This window comes from Nicotiana sylvestris, chromosome 7 (genome assembly GCF_000393655.2).
Source record: "Nicotiana sylvestris chromosome 7, ASM39365v2, whole genome shotgun sequence".
NCBI classification, from domain to species: domain Eukaryota; kingdom Viridiplantae; phylum Streptophyta; class Magnoliopsida; order Solanales; family Solanaceae; genus Nicotiana; species Nicotiana sylvestris.
The window spans coordinates 117,974,662-117,998,681 of record NC_091063.1 but is presented as its reverse complement, the minus strand read 5'-3'; positions in this window follow the sequence as shown (position 1 = coordinate 117,998,681).

Here is a 24,020-nt window from a genome sequence, read left to right as displayed (position 1 = left end):
CCCTCAAAATTCCACAAGAGAATTGCAATGTCTTTGAGATGTGTCACAGTCACTAGTTCATCAAAATTACTTGATTCGTCAATACGTTTCTAAAATAGATCTATTTTTATAATTGCATATTTTTGAAAACTCTACTTCCATAGCAGTCAGGTGTCACCAAGGGAACTTGAAAGGCTTTTAGAACGGGGCAGAGCAAGGCCAGCAGACGAAGCAAGAACCAAGCTCCCCTCACAAAACTTCCAATTTCTTTGAACGTAGGCACATTTGAGGTAACGATATCACTCGCAAAACATGTATACACAAAGATAATTCACTATCAATTAGGCCATCAGACATCAAATAAATCTCCAGCTAAGAAATACACTACTCTTATCTGTTATTCGCTTTTTGCATGGGACTAATCCTTGTCCCCATATTTGCATGAGTCTAATCCCTGCCTCCACACTTGCATGAGGCCGATCCTTGCCTCCATAACTACATGAGGCTAATCCTTGCCTCCCTATTTGCATGAGTCTAATCCCTGACTCCATATTTGCATGAGGCTAATCCTTGCCTCTATACTTGCATGAGTCTAATCTTTGACTCCATGAGGCTAATCCTTGCCTCCAAACTTGCATGAGTCTAATACCTGACTCTACATTTGCATGAGGCTAATCCTTGCCTTCATACTTGCATGAGTCTAATCCTTGACTCTATGAGGCTAATCCCTACCTACATACATGCATGAGTCTAATCCCTAACTCCCTGTTTGCATGAGGCTAATCCTTGCCTCCATATTTGCAGGAGGCTAATCTCTGCCTCCATACTTACATGAGGCTAATCCTTGCCTCCCTATTTTCATAAGTCTAATCCTTGACTCCCTATTTTCATGAGGCTAATCCTTGTCTCCATACTTGCATGAGGCTAATCCTTGCCTCCATAACTGCATGAGGCTAATCCTTGCCTCACAATTTGCATGAGGCTAATCCTTGCCTCCCCACTTGCATGAGTCTAATCCTTGACTACCTATTTGCATGAGGCTAATCCTTGCCTCCTATTTGCATGAGTTTAATCCTTGACTCCCCACTTGCATTAGGCTAATCCTTGACTCCCCACTTGCATAAGCCTAATCCTTGATTCCCTATCTGCATGAGGCTAATCCTTGCCTCTATACCAGCATTAGGCTAATCCTTGCCTCCACATTCGCAATGGGACTAAGCTCTGTCCCTTTTGCACAAATATTTCTCTATTTTACTATCTATTTGCTTTCCAAACGGGCTAAGCTCTGCCCTCCATTTCACAAGACTAATCATTGTCTTGATAACATCATGACTATTGCACATCATGGGCTGAAATATCGCCAACTATCCGAAGGCATCATAGTCTAAAGGCATCATCCCCATAGCCGAAAGACACCATGTCATGGCCTGAAGATCTCTCAAATTTGCATAACATTATTCAAAGGCGTCATAGTTTGGAGGCACCATTGTCATGGCCCGAGAACATCATTTCATGGCCTGCGAATCCCTCGCTAAACAATTCATGGCCCAGCACGTCATGGTCTAAGGACGTCATCTTTAACCATCCAAAGACAACCTTCATAGTCCAAAGGGAATCTGCATCATGTTTAAATTTTCGCAAATATGTTCATAACATCTTTTATCTGCAGGTAACCAGTAAGCAACTGATATCCTAGAAGGAGCAATCTCGCTCTAGTTCCCTCCAACTGTCCCGAGCTTTAACCGCTCACCATAGTCACTTCCACATCGCGTTTCCGTTCGTGCAGTAATTTCATCGACATACTCCGCAGATGAATCCAGAACTACACATAGACTGATTCCAGTAAAACCAGGGATATGTAGGCAACTCAAAAATCGGAGTCCGTCCTATGTCCTTCAAAACATCCCGCCCGGTCAAAATTAGCCATCATTTTTTTACCCGAAAACTCTTTCATCCTTCCTGGGTAAAGGGGGCATCTGTTGATACCTAATTTTTTCCTATATTTTTTATATGCATAAATACTTTCCAAAATAGCATATATATAAGCATTCACAAGATTTTTATAATTTTTCCATAATTTTAAGGATTTAAATTGATTTATTTTCTTCCCTTTTATTCATAAAATCCCCAATAATTATCCCTCAAATTATTGTTGTGGTGATTTAGTCATTTTAGTTCTATATTTATACCAAAATATGGTTAAAATATTTTTTATGCATTTTTATAATTGCATTTTGTATTTTTAAAGCTAAATTGCATATAATTGCAATATTAGCCCCATTAATGTATAATTACATTTATTTGCATAAAATCGACCTTCTATATTTTTAAAATGTTGAAAATCTATTTTAAATCATTTTAGCGCATGAAATTATTTTTAGAAATTATTTATCATTTTATTATAATTATTTAAAGAAAATTAGCTATTTATAATATAGCCAGATTTGCTTTTCAATTTCAGCCCAATTTAAACCCAACCCCAGCCCAATTTCTAACAAAATTACCTGACCCCAAACCCCAAACCCGCCTACCAGCTCCAAGACCCGTCAAATCTTGGTCGTTGATCTAAAAGATCAATGACCCTCGTCTGTTCATTCCTTTTTTATCTCAAGCGATCCCTAAACCTAGCTCATTATTCTGTATTCTCTCATCTCCTCTCCTCTCTCAACCACTCAACCTAACCCTAGTCCCTTCAACCACCGACCTCCCTTTCTCCGGTCTTCTATGGTGATTTCCCTTCAACTCCTAAGCCTCTAATGGCTCCTCTAATTCTATGTTTGCCTTCTCTAAGGTCTTCAAGGGCCCTGGTCCACACTGACTTACATCTAGGGTTTGCCATCTAGTCTGTTCTTGGCCACTTTAGTATGATTTCAAGCAAAATCATGTTGTACTTGTTACGATCCTTGAGATTTTGGACAGGTTCTTTCATCTCTACTTGAGTTTCTTCTGAAACCCTAATTTTGCATACATCTCCTAGATCTGTACGATTTTAAATGATTTGAGTCTTTTTCTTTGATGTTTTACACTATCCTTTAACTCTTTACAAGAATCATCTATTTCAAAGTGTTTTCACCTTCTTCTAAAATTAGATTTTTCGAAACTTCTTCTAAAAACCTTTTTTAAACCAATTCATTATGTTTAAACTTCTATCTCTTGCATATTTTGACTGATTCTATGATTTTACTATCTCTTCAACTTGCCTATGTTGAAAGCCCTATTTTTTCTAGGTTTCTTCATTTGATCCTGTGACTAGCCTGTTCTTGTTTGAGTTTCTGTGACTATTTCATTTCGAATGTGTTTTCTACTGAGTTTCTTATGCATAACTTATATCATCTCTATATGTTTATGTTTATCTTGATTGTTCAGACTTGCCTTTTTTTATCGATATCATTTAACCTACATGTTGGCTATGACTAGTTATTCTTATTTTACTCTATTTATATGCTGAATACTGAATCATGACTTCCCCTTTGATTGATTCTGGATTTCTTATTTTTATGATTTGATTGAAAGATCTTCCTTTAAACCCTCAATTTCTACTTCTTCTATTCAAATTAACTGATTCGCCTACCTTGTCTGTTGTGGTACTTTATTCTTACCGACTATTTCCTTAATTAAGAGTATTATGACTTTAGCCCTAATTGTTTACCCTATACTTACTGAATTTGATTCTTTCCTTATTAGTCATATACTGATTTCTTTCCTTATATGCTACTTGTTCTTACCGTTTGAATTGATTCCCTTAACTTAAGGGAGTACTTGTCCTGATTGTGCTCTAATTGATTTTGAGTTCCATAATTGTAATGCTACTGTGATTCTTGCCTTATTTTTATCTAATTTCGAACTACTATATATACACACACTCTCATTAACACAAACAAACGGACACTCTTGGTTCAAAATCTCTCTCTCTCTCTCTCACTTAAACTTTCTGCTCTCTCTCTCTCTCTCTCTTTTGTGTTACTTGCTACTATTATGAGTTAGCCGGCTGCAAGCCAAGGATACCTATTGTGTTCTCCTGCTCCTTCACTTTTGTTTATTGCTTTCTGTACTGGTATGTTCTAGTTTCAATTCAAGTTCCAACAACAATATGGTTCTTTTGTTGCTTCAGTTCATCCTGTTTCTAGTTTGCTTTTACTTATGCTTTTGCTGTGAAACCTGCAGTTAATATGATTGCATGATTAGCATGTTATGAACTCCCCTTCTTTAGAATCAGTATGAACATGTTACACCCCCCTCTAAGTAGTTTGCACTCCTAACTTGTATGGTTCTGGGATTGAATCATGTGGATCCTATACTGAAACCCCTTAAGAATTGTTGGTTCTGTGACTATGTCTGAGCATGTCTGTACCAATTGCTAAGACCTTTTCTTGTTATGTGTTTACAATCAAGTGTTCTATGTATCCCCAAATCCCTTGGCCCCTGTTTGTGACTACTGAACTTGCTTTGGTTCTGTGACCCCTGGCTGTGTATGAACCTGTCTTAAGGGTGTTGTATTTGGACTGTTGTTTACTACTCCACTCTCTTTTCAAACTGTCTCTGTTGCTTTACTAAATTATTTCAAACAAACTTCCTTTTAATACAGTTTTCCCACTAAAACCTTTCAACTTTTGTCAAGCACTTTCACTCTACTCCTATTCAATAAGTTCTGCCCTCTCTAGTATGTGTACTACCTTGGGATCCTCTTGAGAACCCTCTGAACTCTAGCATACTGAGGTTGGCCCTTTCACACTGCATTTATTCAATTTTGGTTACCAAGTCTAGGTGTAAGCACTGCCCGGGATCCTTGAGATCCTTAGGGAACTTTGATGCGCTTAGACTATGACTTTGTCTATGGAATTGAGGCATTTGAAACTTTGGAGGCTTTGGAAATCTGGGCCTATCTGTGAGCTCCCTATAGAATAACTTCTTATTTTCTTATTTACTTATGTAATTCATGCATATGGTCTGTAATACTTTGTAAACGAATATTGGGGGTAATTAGTGAAAAGGATGGGTAGTTACATATTTGTAGGGTAATACGGGTAGGAACCATACCTATAGGACTTTACAATTTGCTGCGTTTGCCTTTATAAATAGCAACCATGCCTCTAGGACTTTACATTTTTATATGATTGCCTTGCCAAGTAGAAAACATGTCTATAGGACTTTACATTTTGTCATGTTTGTCTCACCATGTTAGAAATCATGCCTACAGGTTTCAAGTGATTCCTTAATAGAAATAATGTTTATAAGTTTTAAAATCGGCTTCACAAGTAAATGCCATGCCCATAGGATATAATTCAATCCAGCTTCTGTTGTAACAAGTGTTTATGTGTGTTTTCATTTGTCATCATTCCTGCAAGTCGTTAAAATCAATATTAAACAAGTAGATATCATGCCTATAAGGAACAACACCAGAAATTCTGCCTATAGATCTAAACTAGTTTGGTTTTAAATAAATCCGGTTAACATTTTAGTTCACTTCTAAATTGGTTTAATTAAGTGGTTTATATTTCCCTGAAGCGAGTCCCTTTAAAGTTACCTTAATCTATTATTAGACAACATTCCTACAGGGATTAAAGAGTCCATTTCAAAACCTGCCTTGTTTCACTATATAAAATGTAGTCATTAGTATTCCGCGTATAGGCAAGCCTGTAGGGCGTTTTCAAAACTTGCAATTCTGAAACTATTTTTGTGACTTAATGTCTTTCTGATTTTAACAGGCTTTTAAAAATCAATAGGCAACTGCTAGGGTCTTTACTTCTGAATTTAAAAAATAAATTACATGTTTTCTGTATATTCACTTAGACATCATACCTTAGGATACTGTTTAACAAAAGGCCTTTATTTTTGTTTGAGTCGTGCTGTTTATGTGCCTTACTTGTGGAGGTAAACTAAGCCTCTTATTTGCTCCTTCCTGTTCTTGTTTGCTAAGCGTCCTATGTGTTATTGCTTGTCGCCTTAGTATTTTCACCTTTTAAACCTTAGGGGTCTGTCTAGAATCACCTATAGGTAAAGGTCCTAAATCCTTCTAGGACCATTAAGAAGGGACGGGTAACAACACGCAATAGAGGTCACTGACCAACACTCGCTTTGAATGACCACTAAGGGGATGGGAAGGGTAGATATGGGATATGATGACTTCGATCTAATTTCACGTGTAGCCCCTCATTGAGGAGTGTTTACCGGACATTGTGTGGGGTGATCCTATAGGCTAACCAACCTAGGACTCCTCCTTTTTCCAAAATTTCCTTTAAACTTTGTTTTATAATACAACTTGTTCAAAGTCTTTATCTTATTTGAGTTATCCAATGTGCTTTACTTGCAACCTATTTGATTCAACTATTTATTTGGTTAATGGACTAATTCGTAAATATAAGTTCTGACCCATAGTTGTGGACCAAGAGGGGTGCCTAATACCTTCCCCTTAAGGTTATTTCGAGCCCTTACCCTAAATCTCTAATAATGCAAACCAATCCAAGAGTTAATCACTCTAGGTGCCCTAACGCACCATAACTCGTTAGGTGGCAACTCTTCAAATACCCAATTCCTAAAAGGAAATGAGTTACCACACCACATGGAATGTCGAAAGCCGGACCTTTCTCCGCAGAGGGAAAAAAGGGGGTGCAACACTCCTTATATACCCTTTGCTGGCTCTTACGATCCTCTAGGGTCCGGGCATAAGCCTGAATAAGGGAAATATCCATGCCATCCACCAAGGAGGCTATCGTGCACTCATTTATCTGATGTGGTCCCAACCCATTCACGAACATATGCACCATATCGCTCATCTCTGCTACCATATGGGGAGCATACCTTGCTAAAGAATCAAACTGCATATTGTACTTTCGCACACTCATATTACCTTGTCTAAGGTTCAAAAACTTTTCAGCTCTAGCTCTTTGTATCTCAACTGGCACGTAGTGACTAAGAAAGGCGTCAGAAATTTCCTTCCACATAGCTGGAGGAGAGTTCAGACCCCTAGATCTCTCCCAACTATCATACAAGAAAATCGCTAAATCCCGTAGCCGATAAGAAGCCAACTCTACTGCCTCAGTATCACTAGCATGCATAACCCGTAGTGTACGATGAACCTGATCAATAAAAGTCTGCGGTTCCTCCTTAGGGTCTGATCCAGTAAACACTAGAGGGTCTAGATTAATAAAATAACGAACTGTCATACTAACTGGTTTATCAACAATACCGGTATTCTGCCTCTGAGCCTGAGCAGCTACCAAGCTAGTCAACAACTGCACCACAATCCGCATACCCTGGTCTGTAGTGCCAAACGGAGGAATAGGTGGTACTGGGTACCTCCTAATTTCCTCTGAAGAAGATAGAGTAGACAAGGTATGAGACGACATCTCACTCTAAGCCTCACTTTGGCCTACTCTGGCTTAGGTCACCTGACTGGTACGCTCTCCTGCAGTTGTATCAAGTCGTCTACTAATTGTTTGCTTCCTAGTCGAAGGCATCGCTGAAAGAAAACAAAGTGAATATTAGATATGAACACTTACGACTCAACTCTACGCGCGATCTAGATTCAGGAAGAAGGTAACAACCCTAGATGTCATGTAGCCTCTTGATTATAAATGTGGTGCTCTACACATCCATAATCAAGACTCTACTAGACATGGCTCATAAACAACCCCTAGGACAGACTTGCTCTGATACCAAGTTTGTCATGACCCAAACTAGAGGGCCATGACTGGCACCCGGCCATACTTGCCAAGCACCAACTCATATTTTATCTAACCTTCTTTATTATCTTTTAGGACTGACGAGATCAATATAAATGGTAGACGTGGATCATGGACAACCAACAATAAAAGATGATGGCATGAACATACATAACATGGGATGACAAGACAATCAAGAAACTATATATAAGTTACGAGCTACCACGCTACCATGAAAGACTATACTACAAAAATTCAGCCGACAAGGCATACCAAACTATACATGAGTCGACACTTGTCTATGAGCCTCTAAAGGAACATATGTGTTGCAACATAGCTGGAATAGGGCCCCGACATACCCATAATGTCTATAACAAAAATGCATACCTAAACCACGACAAGTCCAGAGAAGGGATCTCGCCAATAACTGCTGAATTGGGCAGCCTACTATGGTGGGGGAGCTGCGTCTACCTATCTATCAGGACATGCAGCACGACATGCAGCATCCACAAATAAAAAGGACGTCAGTACGAATAAAGTACTGAGTATGCAAGGCAGAAAATCATAAGTATGAATAGTAATGTAAATAAGGATAGAGAATATACAACCTGTAACATCTGGGTACCTATGTGGGCTACTGACATGAAATGCATGATACAAACCTATATATACATAAACTTTTAAAACATACACCTCAGTGGGCATCATCATCATATCGTACCCGTCCTCAGAGAGGACTCGGTAAAATAGTACCCGACCATTATAAGGCTCGGTAGAATCGTACCCAGCCACGTGGATCTCGGTAAAACCCAACTGATTAGTGATTACACAATAGGTGCCGTACCCGACCGACTATAGTGCAGCACGGTAGAATAAAATAGATACATATATATAATGCATGCTGGACTCATTAGAATAATATTCTGAACCTTTCAGAATGACGTAAGGTCAGTATCCTCTGTACACGTTATTAGGACTAACTCTTCATCATGAATCTTATAAGAATAAGGAAGTACCAACAACATTGATAACATAAGAATAAGATAAGCAACATCAACATCAATCGCTCCATAAGAAGGAAAACAATGTAAGTACTGCTAGCTTCTAAGAGTAGAGTATCTTTGGAAGCTCGTTCATTACATTATGTACAATCGGAGTCGTGCAAAAGAAGGAAAGGGATAGCCTCACATACCTTGTATATTCTTCCCAACCTCAATCTATGCAATTTCATGGCTCCTTAGTCTACAATAAGAGAAATGACACTATCGTTATCATTTAGGCATCGTAACTATTATGTATCGAACACAACCTATTTTACGAGGAAACGGACATCACCTCCCCTATATATATGACTTCACACAAGTTAAAAAAATCTCCAAATACCCCAAAAACATCAATAATAATCATATTGAGCCTCCCAAAATAGTCCACACAACCTAATCACTTTATACATAAGACGACCACCGTAGTAGTGTCAAACGACCCAGAAATGTTACAACAAACGACCAACAAATCACCCTTACATTATGTGGTGTTTCTTCACTCCCTTTATCTTCTCAACTCCATAAAAATAGTAGCAAAAGATACAATTCAATAGCAATACGAAACATCTTGCAAAATAGCCCCACAAGTTCAGCAACTTAAAATTCATGTTTCAGTTTATTTAATCGTGTTTCAACTTGTCTTTTTTTTCAAATTGAGAAACACAACCAAAAGTACATAATTAAGCCTATTATCCAGTAAATCAACCATGAATTTAACTTAAAAATAAGTTCACCAACAGCCAACCATGACGCAAAGACAAACAATATACCACTCTTTTGAAACTCGCTAGGTCTAGTTTTTACGATAGAGTTACAACTCGCAAACGCATAGATAATGGAAGGAGGAGCATAGTCTTACCTTGTACTGAATATAACCCATGAAAACTGGTCTTTCTTAATCCAAAACCAGTTCCTCAATTCAGTTACAAGAAGGAGAAAGAGAAACTAGCAAGTTGTCAGGACCTTTCGGCACTAGAATCACATCGTAACACTAGAAATACCCTAGGGTTTGTGTGGGATTTTTGGGGAGGAGTTTCAGGGATTCAATTTGGTTTTGAAAGTCTGAAATATGGGTGAAATAACTGACTTGATAATCCCTTAAAAGTCCCTCTTGGCCGACTTTGGGGCTTTTAATTTTGTCCTCTCATTTTGGCAAGTAGGTGATGCACCTACTTGTGATCTTACCAATCTACGCAGGCTCACGAAAATACAAATATCTCTATACTCCGAGATCGTATTGACAAACGGTATAATACTTGGAAACTATACTCATAGATATTTAATTTGGTGGGTGTATCACCCCGTAATTCTTAGTAAATTGGGAGAAAGGATTAGTAACATTCGACCTAAAGTTTAAGTAAAACTATGAACCTAAGTTGCGACAACTTTTGTCGACTTTTGTTTCATAACGTGTTTGACTTCAAGACATATGATACATATATTATATGATTCAAGTACCTTAAAACACAACCTCTTGGGTATATTAATCACCGCTAGGTTTACCCAAAAATATGAGTAATAACATCCTTGATTCATTTAACTTCTAATACTTGTTAATCACTATTATACACTCTTGTATCACTTAAGACTAATAAGGTTAACTTCTTATCATCTCAAAGATAATTCCTTCTTGGATTTACATTGACTAACTTATGGCATGAACTAACGCATGTTATGGTTTGTAACACCATAATACCTATACATACCTATATATATATATATATATATATATATATATCCATTTTTTAAAAGTCAAAGAGGTGCTAGCTTGGCACCCTGTTATTGGTTCTTCTTCAAACGCTTATATCTTTTTATCCGGATAACGTATGAACAAACGGTTAAGTGAATTGGAAACTAAATTACAAGTCATTCCATTTCGTATATAATATGTCCCAAAAAGACCTCATATAGCACATAAAATTTATTGCTCAAAAAACTTCAGTGACATACCTACTTGTTACCTATGCAGTCTGCGCAGTCTTGCAAAACTGCAAATATCTATCCACTCCAATGTCGTACGGACAAAAAGTTTAATACGTTAAAAACTAGACTCATAAATCTTAAATTTTATATGTGTATCATCCCAATAATTCCAAGTATATTGGGAGAAAAGTTCCGCTACATTTGACCTAAGTTTCAGCATATTTATGAATGTAACTTGTGATGACCTTTGCCAACTTTTGTACCATGACTTGCTTGACTTCACAACGTAATACACGACTATCATACGACTAAAATAACTCATAACATAACACCCTTATCATATTAATAACCCTAATCTCACCCCAAAAGTATATGTTATAACTTTTCCCGCTTGTCGACTTTCAACGAAACTTATTTTCTTCAATTCGTTTAGCTTCTAAGCCTTCCAACACTATTGGTACTTGTTATTCATGATCATAAATATTGGAAACCTCCAAAGTAACGTGATTAACTTACTTTATTTACTTTCAAAGACAATCTCAATTCTGAGCTTACATCAGTTGACATACGATATACTCTTACGCACGAAAACATGGGGTGTAACAAAAAAACCTTAGGATCCCCTATATACGTTTATTACTTGCATATTTGTTTTTTCAATCATAGAACAAATTAGGTTGTACCTTTTAATCTCCAAGGGCTTGTTCCAATCCCCTATTAATCTATAATATATTTTCTTCATATGTGCAATCTTCTTTATACATGTTTTAAAGTGTACTTGGATATTTAGATTCCCTATCTTCCTTTAATTTACATGATCACATAGGACAATTATAATCCAATAATCCCACATAGTGTAAAATTCGGTTAACACACACACACACACACATAAGAAGAAAACAACGGATCTTTGTCTATACGGGCAGTTTAACGATATTGGTGGCCTAAAGCCAAACCTTAAGGATAAAACTTTAAATTATAAAAAATAAATTTTGTATGTATTTATTTGATTTTTGTCTTTTGTTTTATTCGACTTCCTTCTAGCTTCTACATTCAAAAGTATCTGATAGCTCTACTCATCAAAGTTGCGGTGACATTTTCATCCATGGTTAAGAAAATATAATAAGTTCTCATCATAAAATGATCTCTATTTTGCTAAGCATATGTTAAAATTTTATCATACATCCGGAATAATTCAAATATATTTTGAATTCAAAAAGTGACTACTCTTTATAAGAAATGTAACTTTAAAAAATACTACATGAGAATTTATTTTTCTGTTCTTAATTATTATATGAGGTAAAATTAGTTTATAATAATTGATGGAATGATAGCATGACACGTGGAACTGAAGATAGGCAAAAGCTGAAACAAGTAACAACAACTACCGGGAACAACAATGTCACGACCCAAAACTCAACCCGTCGTGATGACACCTATCGTGGAATAAGGCTAGCCTTAACTCAACAAACCAAAACAACAATCATAAATTTGAAAACATTTAACGGAAGCTTTTAACATTTAAAGAAACTATTTGAACATTAGAAATTCCATGATAAGATACAATCCAGCCCAAAACTAGTGTGTCACTAAGTGCATGAACGTCTAGGGAAATACATAGTTTATTAAAATATCTAAAGAAGCAACTGAAATATAACTGGAGAATAAGAAAGAGAGCCAAGGCCTGCAAATGTTGTGCAAATACCTCAATAATCTCCTAAGCCTGAAGCCTCGATCAACAACCGCTACTGGGTCCAAAAGTGCCTGAATCTGCACACAAGGTGCAGGGGTTAACGTGAGTACACCAACTCAGTAAGTAATGAGTCCAAACTATGGACTGAATGGTAGTGACAAACTTAACCTCAACAGGTAAAATAGAAAAAAACGTACAGAAAATGTAGGCATGCTTTCAATTAAATAGACAGCTCAAAGTATGAGGTAAATACAGATCTGAACAGTATAAATTATACTCCCTCCATTTCAATTTATGTGAACCTATTTCCTTTTTGGTCCATGCCAAAAAGAATGACCCCTTTCCTTATTTGGAAACAATTTACCTTTATGCAGTGATTTATAGCCACACAAAATATATGTGCCTCATTTTACACCACAAGTTCAAAAGTCTTCTCTCTTTTCTTAAACTCCGTGTCCAGTCAAATGAGTTCACATAAATTGAAATGGAGGGAGTATAACTCAACTGCCTCTAAATGCCAATCCACCGACTGTATGAAATGCACAGTGTACTCCCACTCTCAAGTGCTCAACCACTTGGTACTGAATATGGCCATCCGGCCCAGGGAAATCCATCCCGGAATATATACAACACTAACTGTAAGTCACTCAGTACCGAGGAAAAATGGCAATCAAACGATGAGGAGAAATCCATCTCCAGGTATATATAAATACTCAACCACTCGATACTGAATATGGCCATCCGTACCAGGGAAATCCATCGCGGAACATACTCATCACTGACTATGAGTCACCTGGTACCGAGGAAAAAGGGTAACCAACTCTGTGGAGAAATACATCTCCAAATATCAATACTTCGGACAAATCCATGTCTAGGGAAATACAAACCTCAATAATATCATCTGCGCCCACTGTGGGTGTGCAGAATCTGGAGGGGCTCCTACGACCCAAAAGCTATCATAATCAATATAACTGCTATAGCGTGCAGCTCGACCCAATAACTGACACTCATAATCAGGCTCTCAGCCTCACTCAATCATTACTCTCCAATCTCACCCACGGGATTACAATGTCATGGAAACTATCCCGGATACAATGATATGCTATGCCAATATTAACAATCGAGACTGAGATATGATATGAAATGCATGAATATGACTGAGTACAAAAGAACAATGAAATGACAGCAACAAACGACCACTAAGGATCCCAACAGTATCGGCATGAAGCCCTAACATCGTATCTACCATGTTTACAACTCAATTACTTTGTCACATAATGAAAAGTTTGATATCGACAAGAAAGAGTCATTTAACAGTGCCATGGAACGAACCAGGTCACGATTCTCATGGTGCACGCCTGCACGCCCATCACTTGGCATGTGTGTCACCTCATTACTAACCACATAGCACGTAGTTCGGGGTTTCGAACCCTCAGAACCAAGTTTGAAAGCGTTACTTACCTCAGCCATGCAAAAATCCTACTCCGCAATGCCCTTACCTCTCGGATCGGCCTCCGAACGTCCTGAATATAGCCACAAGCAATACAATACGATAAATACAGACTAAAGGAACTAATTCCATAAGCAAAATACCAAATTATATGCCAAATCCCGAAATTCACTCAAACCCGGCCCCCGGGCCCATGTTTCAAAATCCGGCAAAAATCAAAAAAAACTAGAAATCACATTCACTCACAAGTCTACCTATACCAATTTCATCAAAATCTGACATCATTTGGTCCCTAAAACCCCCAAATTATTCTCTCCAAAATCCCAAGCCCTAACACCTTATTTCACTTCAAAAATCCTACTAATTAGGTGGAAAATCAATGGGAAAACACCATAGCTAATGATAATAGAGCTCAAGCAACTTACCTCAGTGAAAACCCTTGAATCCCTTGCAAAAATCCTCCCAAAAGCTCCAAGGTCCGACTTGAAAATGGTGGAAATGAGCAAAAGTTTGCGAAGTCTTCTATCTATACATTCTGCCGAGTAATACCGCACATGCAGTCCAAATGTTGCTTCTGTTATGCCACACCTGCGGAAAATCCTTCGCAGGTGCGGATCCCACTTAAGTTCACAGAGTCCGCATCTGCGGTGAACCACACAAACCTGCGGGTGCGCACCTATTGACCCTGCCTGTTTCTGCGGTCCTTGCCTTCTTCGCCCTTATCTGCATCTGCGCTTTGTCTCCCGCATCTGCGCTTATTCAGATGTGTACCAATCCCCGCACATGCGCTTCTAGACCAAATCACTCTGGCCTGAACCTGCGAGCACCTCATCACTTCTGCGGTCCGCACATGCGGGATCCCCACTGCAGGTGCGAAAACACCAGAACCAGACCACTTTAGCAATCATTTAAACATCAATCTTGCTCCGTTAACCATCCAAAATCAACTCGAGGCCCTTAGGACCTCAACCAAACATACCAACATATCCAACAACATCATACAAACTTAGTCGAACCTTCGAATTACGCAAAACAACATCAAAAGACCAAATTACACTCGAATTCAAGCCTAAGAACTTCTAAACTTCTAAATTCCACAAATGATGCTGAAACCCACCAAAACACGTCTACATGACCTCAAATTTTGCGCATAAGTCAAAAATAACACCACGAACCTACTTCTACTTTCGGAAATCCAATCTGACCCCAATATCAAAATTTCCACTACCGACCAAAATGGCTAAAATTCAACCTTTCGCCAATTCAAGCCTAACTCTACTACGGACCTCCAAATCACCTTCCGAATGCACTCCTAAGTCCAAAATCCCCTAACAGAACTAACAGAACCATCAAAATTCAAATACAAGGTCGTTCACACATAAGTCAACATCCGGTCACCTCTTTCAACTTAAACCTTCTCATTAGAGATTAAGTGTCTCAATTAACTCCAAAACCACTTCGGACCCGAACCAACTAACTCGGTAAGTCAAAATACTGTTGAAGAACACAAAAGAAGCACGAAATGGGGGAACAAGGCTATAACTCTCAAAACGACTGGCGGGGTCGTTACATCCTCTCCCTCTTAAACAAACATTCGTCCTCAAATGGGTCTAGAAGCATACCCGAAGTCTTAAATAGGTGTGGATATCTGCTCCACATCTCCTGCTCGATCTCCCAAGTAGCCTCCTCCACGGGCTGACCTCTCCGCTGCACTTAAACTGAAGCAATATCCTTTGATCTGAACTTTCGGACCTGCCACTCCAAAATAGCCACTAGCTCCACATCATAAGTCAAATTACCATCTAACTAAACCATGCTAAAATCCAAGACATGAGACGGAACGCCGATTTAATTATGAAGCATAAAAACATGAAATACCAATTGCATACCCGACAAGCTAGGTGGCAAAGAAAGCTTATAAGCCATCTCCTCAATCCTCCGAAGCACCTTCAACGGCCCAATAAACCGAGGAATCAACTTTCCCTTCTTCCAGAATCTCGTAACACCCATCATAGGTGAATCACCCAAATAGCATCGAATTTCCTCAAAGTGTGTGGGAGACCGACTACGAAATCCATGGTGACCTGCTCCCACTTCCACTCTGGAATCTCCATCTACTGAAGTAAGCCACTCGGTCTCTAATGCTCATATTTCACCTGCTAATAGTTGAGACACCAAGCTACAAACCCAACTATATCTTTCTTCATCCTCCTTCACTAATAGTGTTATCTCAAATCCTAGTACATCTTTGCGGCACCCGGATGGATGAAATACTATGAGATGTAGGCCTCCTCTAAAATCAACTCCCAAAGCCCATCTACATTGGGCACACATATCCAGCCCTGCATTCTCAATACCCCATCATCTCCAATAGTCACATCCCTGACATCAACATTCTGAACTTTGTCCTTGAGTACAAGCAAATGTGGATCATCATATTGGTGCTCTCTAATGCGATCAAACAAGAAAGATCAAGAAACCACGCAAGCTAGGACCCCACTGGACTCCGAAATATCCAATCTCACAAACAAATTGGCCAAAGCCTGAACATCAACTGCAAGAGGTCTCTCCCCAATAGGAAGAAATGTAAGACTACCCATACTCACTGACTTTCTACTCAAGGCATCGGCCACCACATTGGCCTTTCACGGATGGTACAAAATGGTAATATCATAGTCCTTTAGTAGCTCCAACCATATTTGCTACCTCAAATTGAGATCCTTCTATTTGAACAAGTGCTGGAGGATATGATGACCAGTAACCACCTCACAAGACACACTATAGAGATAGTACCTCCAAATCTTCAACGCGTGAATAATGGAAGCCAACTCCAAATCATGAATATGGTAGTTCTTCTTATGGGGCTTCAACTGAGGCGTAGCATAAGCAATCAGTCTACCCTCATGCATCAAAACATACCCGATACCGATCCCAGAAGCATCACAATATACTGAATATGAACTAGAAGCTGATGGCAGAATTAACACTAGGCTATGGTCAAGACAGTCTTAAGCTTCTGAAAGCTCGCCTCACACTATTCTGACCACCTGAAAGGAGCATCCTTTTGGGTGAATTTGGTCGAGGGTGATGCAATAGATGAGAAACCATAAATGAACTGGTGGTAATAACCCACCAACCCAAGAAATTTACGAATCTCTGTGGCTGAGGACGGTCTGGGCCAGCTCTGGAGCGCCTCTATCTTTTTTGGATTTACCTGAATACCCTCACTGAACACCGTGCGCCCAAATAATGCCAATGAATTGAGCCAAAACTCACACTTGAAGAACATAGAATAAAGCTACTCCTCCCTCCCCCGCTGCAACACAATCTACAAATGTTGGGCATGCTCCTCCTGGCTACGAGAGTACACCAGGATATCATTAATGAATACGATCATAAACAAGTCGATATAAGGTTGGAACACACAATTCATCAAATGCATGAACGTTGTTGGGGCATTGGTCATCCCAAAAGACATCACAAGGAACTCAAAATGACAATATCAAATCCTAAAAGTTGTCTTAAGAATGTCCGAGTCCCTAATCTTCAACTAGTGATACCCTCAGCTCAAATCAATCTTGGAGAACACCCTCGCTCCCTGAAGCTGGTCAAATAAACTATCAATACGAGGTAAGGGATACTTGTTCTTGATTGATCAATACACATTCTCATGGTGCCATCCTTCTTCTTCACAAATAGAACTAGTGTACCCCAGGGTGAAACACTAGGCCGAATAAACCCTTATCAAGGAGTTCCTAAAGTTGTTCCTTCAATTCCATTAAATTCGTAGGTGTCATACGATACGACGAAATAGAAATATGCTGAGTGCCCGGCACCAAGTCAATGTTAATATCCTATTCGGTAACATGCCCGGTGGGTCTGCAGGAAAAACATCCAAAAAATCCCTCACCATTGGAACTGAATCACTAGTAGGATTCTCTATACTATCGTCCCTTGCAAAAGCCAAATAAGAAAGACAACCTTCCTAACCATCCACTGGGCCTTCAAGAATGAAATCACTCTATTGGGAACATAATCCGACGAACCTCGCCACTCTATCCGTGGCACTCCCAGCATAGCCAACGTCACCATCTTAGTGTCACAGTCCAGAATAGCATGACATGGAGACAATCACTCCATGCCCAATATCACATCAAAATCAACCATACCAAGAAGCAACAGATCCACTTTAGTCTCTAGTCCCCTAATAGTCACTACAAATGACCGATATACATGGTCCACAACAATAGTATCGTCCACTGGTGTAGATACATGAATAGATGGAACAAGAGACTCACGGGGAGTATGCAAATAATGAGCGAAATACAAAGACACATATGAAAAAGTAGAACCAGGATCAAATAATACAGAGGCATCACTATTGCAAACTGAGATAATACTTGTGATAACGGTTTATTTGAAGCAATAACATATGGTCTGGCAGGGAATGCATAGAAACAGGCCTGACCGCCACCTGATCGGCCTCCCCTACTAGGGCAACCCCTAGCTAACTAACCTCTACCCCAAGCTGGTTGGGCAGGTGGTGAAATAACTGGTGCTGATGTCGAAGGTTGAGTCCTTTGCTGGGATGAACCTCCCATAAGGCTGGGATAGAACCTCTTGATATGATCCAAATCTCTACACTCAAAGAAACCCTTACCGGCCACTGGCAATGGGGACTGAAGGGAGCCTCGAGCACCGAGATACCCACTAGAAGAACTAGGCATAGATGAGCCCTGAGCTGATGGTGCATGAGTTGATCTCTGAGCTGGAAGGGCACCGGGAGATGAGTGGCCCTACTGAGAACTCTGAGAACCATGGCCAGATAATGTGCCACGGTGAATTGGATGAGTCATTTGAGTATTCCTAAAGGGAAGGCCCGTGCCGTGGTGAAGCTGACCTCCCGAAGGAACACTACCAAAAGTATCAGATCCACGAGGCCTCTTGGCCTCTCTCCCTCTACTTGCTCCTGGCAGCGAACTGACTCTATATCCCGAGCAATGTCAACAACCTCCTCAAAAGAAGTACCATACACTCTCTCCCTAGTCAAAAGAATCTGCAGTAGATATGTGAGGTCGTCAATGAACCTCTTGATCCTCTCCCTATCTGTGGGAACCATCCAGATAGCATGGCGGGCCAACTCAGAGAATCTCATCTCATACTGCCTGACAGTCATACCATCCTGACACAATTGCTCAAACTGCATGTGCAGCTTCTCTTTGAGGCTTCTCTAGGAAGAGAATGGAGAACTACTGCCATGTCAGGGGCTGCACCAACCGGCCTACGCCTCTCATAAGCCTCCCACCAAGTGAAGGCAGCTCCATAGAACTGAAAAGTAGTGAACGAGACCCCACTAGTCTCCAAAATACCTGTTGTACGAAGGATCATCTAACACTTATCCAAGAAACCCTGGGCATCCTCTCCCTCTACACCACTGAAATTCAGAGGCTAAAGTCTACTAAACCTCTCCAATCTACGCTGCTCATTGTTAGGCATGGCAGGAACCACATAGTCCTGAGCAACTGCAACCGGTTAGGCTGATGGTACCCCCAATTTCTGAAGCCCCTGAACAACCGGCTCGGGTGTGCGGGTGGCACGAGTCTGAGTGCCTCACCTGGCCTGGGAAGTGGCAACTGTAGTAGATACAGACACCGCCTGAGCAAGACTGGTGCACACGGTCAAAATCTTAGCTAAGGTCTCCTGATGACCTCGAATCACGAAGGGCACAACTGGTGCCTAAGCTAGTACCGCTGGTGCCTGAGTTGATCCTGTACTGGGGCAACTGGTGGATCTGCGGGTGGTGCCCTAGCTGCTGTGCGGGCTACACCCCTGCCCCTACCACAACCTCTACCGCAACCTCGACCTCTCGCGGCCTCAACTAGTGGTACTAGTGGTTGTCCGTCCTGACCAGTAGCATGTGTACTCACCATCTGTGAGAGAATGGAATAACAGAAGTTTATTTACCAGTATTAATAGATTCACATGATAAGAATTCAAGAATGTGAAGTTTCTAAAGGATTCTGCAGCCTCTCAAAGATAACTACACATGTCTTCGTACCGATCCACAAGACTCTACTAAACCCGCTCATGACTCGTAAGACCTATGTAACCTAGGCTCTGATACCAACTTGTCACGACCCAAAACTCAATTCATCGTGATGGCACCTATCGGGGAATTAGGCCAGCCTCAACTCAACAAACCAACACAACAATCATAAGTTTGAAAACATTTAAACGGAAGCTTTTAACATTTAAAGAAACTATTTGAACATAAGATATTCCAAGATAAGATACAACCGGCCCAAAACCAGGGTGTCTCTATGTGCATGAGTGTCTACGGAAATACATAGTCTATTACAATGTCTAAAGAAGCAACTGAAATACAACTGGAGAATAAGCATAAGAGCCAAGGCCTACGAACGTCGTGCAGATACCTCAATATTCTCCTAAGCATGAAGCCTCAATCAACAACTGCCACTGGGTCAAAAAGTGCCTGAATCTGCACACAAGGTGCCGAGGGTAACGTGAGTACACCAACTCAGTGAGTAACGAGTCCAAACTATGGACTGAATGGTAATGATGAACTCAACCTCAACAGATATAATAGAAACAACATACAGAAAACGTAGGGATGCTTTCAGTTAAATAGACAACTCAGAGTAAACACATGCCAATGCAACGACTGTATGAAATATATAATATACTCCAACTCTCAAGTGCTCAACCACTCGGTACTAAATATGGCCATTTGGCCCTGGTAAAGCCATCCAGGAATATATACAGCACTGATTGTAAGTCACTTAGTACCTAGGAAAAAGGGCAATCCAACCATGAGGAGAAATCGATCTCCAAGTGTATATATATACTCAACCACTCGGTACTGAATATGGCCATCTGGACCGGTAATCCATCTCAGAACATACTCATCACTAACTATAAGTCACTCGGTACTGAAGAAAAAGGGTAATCCAACCCTGTGGAGAAATCTATCTCCAAATATCAATACTTTGAACAAATTCATGTCCAAGGAAATCCATCCCTCAATAATATCATCCGCTCCCACTGTGGATGTGCACACTCCAGAGGGCTTTTACGGCCCAAGCATTATCATAATCAATATAACCGCTACGACGTACAGCTCGACCCTATAACTATCACTTATAATCAGGCTCTCAGCCTCACTCAGTCATCACTCTCTACTCTCACACACGGGCTCACAATGTCATGGAAATTAGCCTGGAAACAATGATATGCTATGCCAATAATAACAACCGAGACTGAGATATGATATGTGTCATACCTCCTTTTTACTACTCCTGAGAGGGGTATAAGAGAGTTTTTTCCTGTTTAAGTAACAATCGAAACGGCGTTATTTATCTATATTTAGAGTCGCCACTTGAGATAGTTTATGATGTCCCAAGTCACCAGTTTAGAATCCCGAATCGAGGAAGTTTGACTCTGTTTATAGTCTGGGAACACAGAAATCCAGGTAAGGAATTCTGTTAATCTGGGAGAAGGTGTTAGGCATTCCCGTGTTCCGTGGTTCTAGCACGGTCTCTCAACTAATATATTGTCCTATTATCTGATTTTTACATGTTTTAAAGCTACGTGCATTTTTAACGCTTTAAAACCACTTTTCATTTATTTTAGGAAAATTTAAGGTCATTTAAAACACATCGTAAGCCATGCTACATGAAAGCACCCGTGATTCACGACACATTCTATTTAACTTTGTTGGAAATTAGGACTGGGTCACATAAAATGTACACCCGAATTTTAGAAATTGAGCGTAATAACTGCGTCACGGGAACCGTATGTCAATTTATTTAATTAATCGCGTCTAAAGCAACCTATGCACATTTACTAATCATTTTCCTAAATATAGAATCAAGCGTGAAAGCCAAGAGCCATAAATTTTTGGATCAAAATTCTGCCAAACAAGATATGAAGAAGCAGACGACCAACATTGAACTTAATACATAGTTAGAACATTTACGAAAAAGCAACAGGAATGGAAAATTCGTATCATGCTAAGTATTTAGAAACTACATGAATAAAATATGAAGGCTCTTTTGATTACCACAAAAACACAATAGAAAATATCACGTTATCACATCATGGCTCAACAAGCAAAACCCAGAAGTCTATTTCAATTCAAAGTTTCAAACTCCCATAGCCCAATGAATCTAGCATAGCATGACACAGCCCAAGGCACATGGAGAAAATTTCAATTCAGCATAGCTGTTTCAATTCAATGTTTCAATGATACATTAATTCAGCATACAACGCATATGAATCAAACAAACAAAGTCAAATAATGAAATATTCAGACAAAAACTAGACCAACATAAGCGATTATCTAAGACCAACAATAGATTTAAGGAAATGAACCTTTCATATGGGAATTCTATCAGTAAACTAAGAAGACAAACTTCTTCATTAAATGGATACAGCTCAATAATCGCTCTCCTATAACTAAACGAAACCAAGCAGTACCAAACGATCCAGAAAAAAACTCGAACAGAGCCTCGAACTAGTGACTCGACCGGCGGTGACTTTGAAACTAGTCTCACCTTAAATCGATGCCGGCAAAATGACAACAGACAGAACCAGGACTTATCTTCTTTTCAAAACAAAAGAGAGATCGGTGGTTGTTGTTGTTGAAACAAATGAGCCGATAGGGTGGGGGTTATTTGCGTTCTCACTGCTGGTTATTGTGAGAGATGGGATGGGGTCGTGTGTTTGGTTTTTAAGTTCTTGTGTGTGTGTCAGTTTCTTGTTTGTGATGGTGATAGAGCTCGGCAACAATGAGGAATGGTGGGTGGAGGGGTGTTCGTCGTTGTGGTGGTGGCTGCCTAGAGTTTTTAGGGTTGTGTCTTACATGAAGAAGGAAGAAGAAGAAGCTCAAGGGTGTTGGTGTTTGTTCAGAAAGAAGCCATCGAAGGCCGCTTCGTTTTCTTCTAAAGAAGAAGGTCGACAGGGGTGGGGATCCTTTTTGGTTGAATGGCGCTGATTGTCAACCTTTTTCCCTAGGTGTTCGTCTCTTTCATTTTTTTTGTAATTTTTTGGCTGATCCCCCCCCCCCACAAGTGTCGTAGAGTCTAATTGTTTTATAGGGTTTTTTAGGTTAGGGGGTATGGGCCTAGGATTATGGGCTTGGGAAATATGGGCTAGGTCAAAAAATTAGGCCTAAAAATGGGTTGCTCGAGCCCAAGTTTTATTCTTTCCCCGCGAACGAGAGTAAAAATACGATCTCATTATGAATTAATCCTACTTTAGTAAAATAACTATTAAAATAAGACTGAATGTTAAAACAAAACTATTTTTGGTATTTTGTTCAAGATTAAAAATGACTACAAAACATTAATGAAACTATTTTTTTGTAATTTTTATTTTCTTGTAATAAAATAAAGTAAATGAGTCAAAATTAGTTGAAATAACGATATTAGGCCTAAATTAAATATTTACATGCTAAAATATAAAAAATCTTGGGCAGGGTCATAAATCACACGTCTACAGCTGCCCCTCCTTGACTAGAAATGCGAAGAGTTTGTAGACAAAGAACGACTAGACAGGTTTTTTGACCCGACCCTTATTTAAGGAGACCAAAAGTTAAAAGAAAGGATAATGTGATCGAGCCCTAGTATCTGAGCTGCTTAGATATCCTTGGCTATAAAGGAATCAGGCCACGTGTAGTTCGGAAGTGAGTGAGATAATGGATTACACCAAGGTGGAGAGCCGGTCGAGGTGCCATTCCATTGAGGTTCCGGTTTGCGGTCCTGATATTACATCAAAAATCAAAAATGAAAAAGATTAGCTAAGCCTGCCAACTACGAGTTACAAGATTCATATCTATAAGTCTTATGAAGCTTGATCTTGAGTCTTGAATGGTTCTTCATGTAGACTTTAGATTTGAACCTCGACGCTTGCTAGCTACAGGTACTAGTTCATTCTTCTTCGGATCGATACTGTACATGCAATGCTCGTGATTTTAGCCATGTCTTGAGCAGTTCACATCTTTCATCAACTTCTCCATTTGGATTTGCTTCTTGTCTTTCTCTTCTTTTTTTATTCTGGATTGTGACTAACTTCCGTTTATTATCTCGGACTATTGAATCGCATTCTTGCTGCAAGTTTCTTTTGTTGCTGACTTGAATTGCATTCTGAAGTGAATTTCCTTATTCTCCAGGTAGCGCCTGATTGCCAACATTTAAATTGTATTCCCTTGTTCTCCAAGCGGGCGCATGATTACCAAAACTTGAATTGTCTTC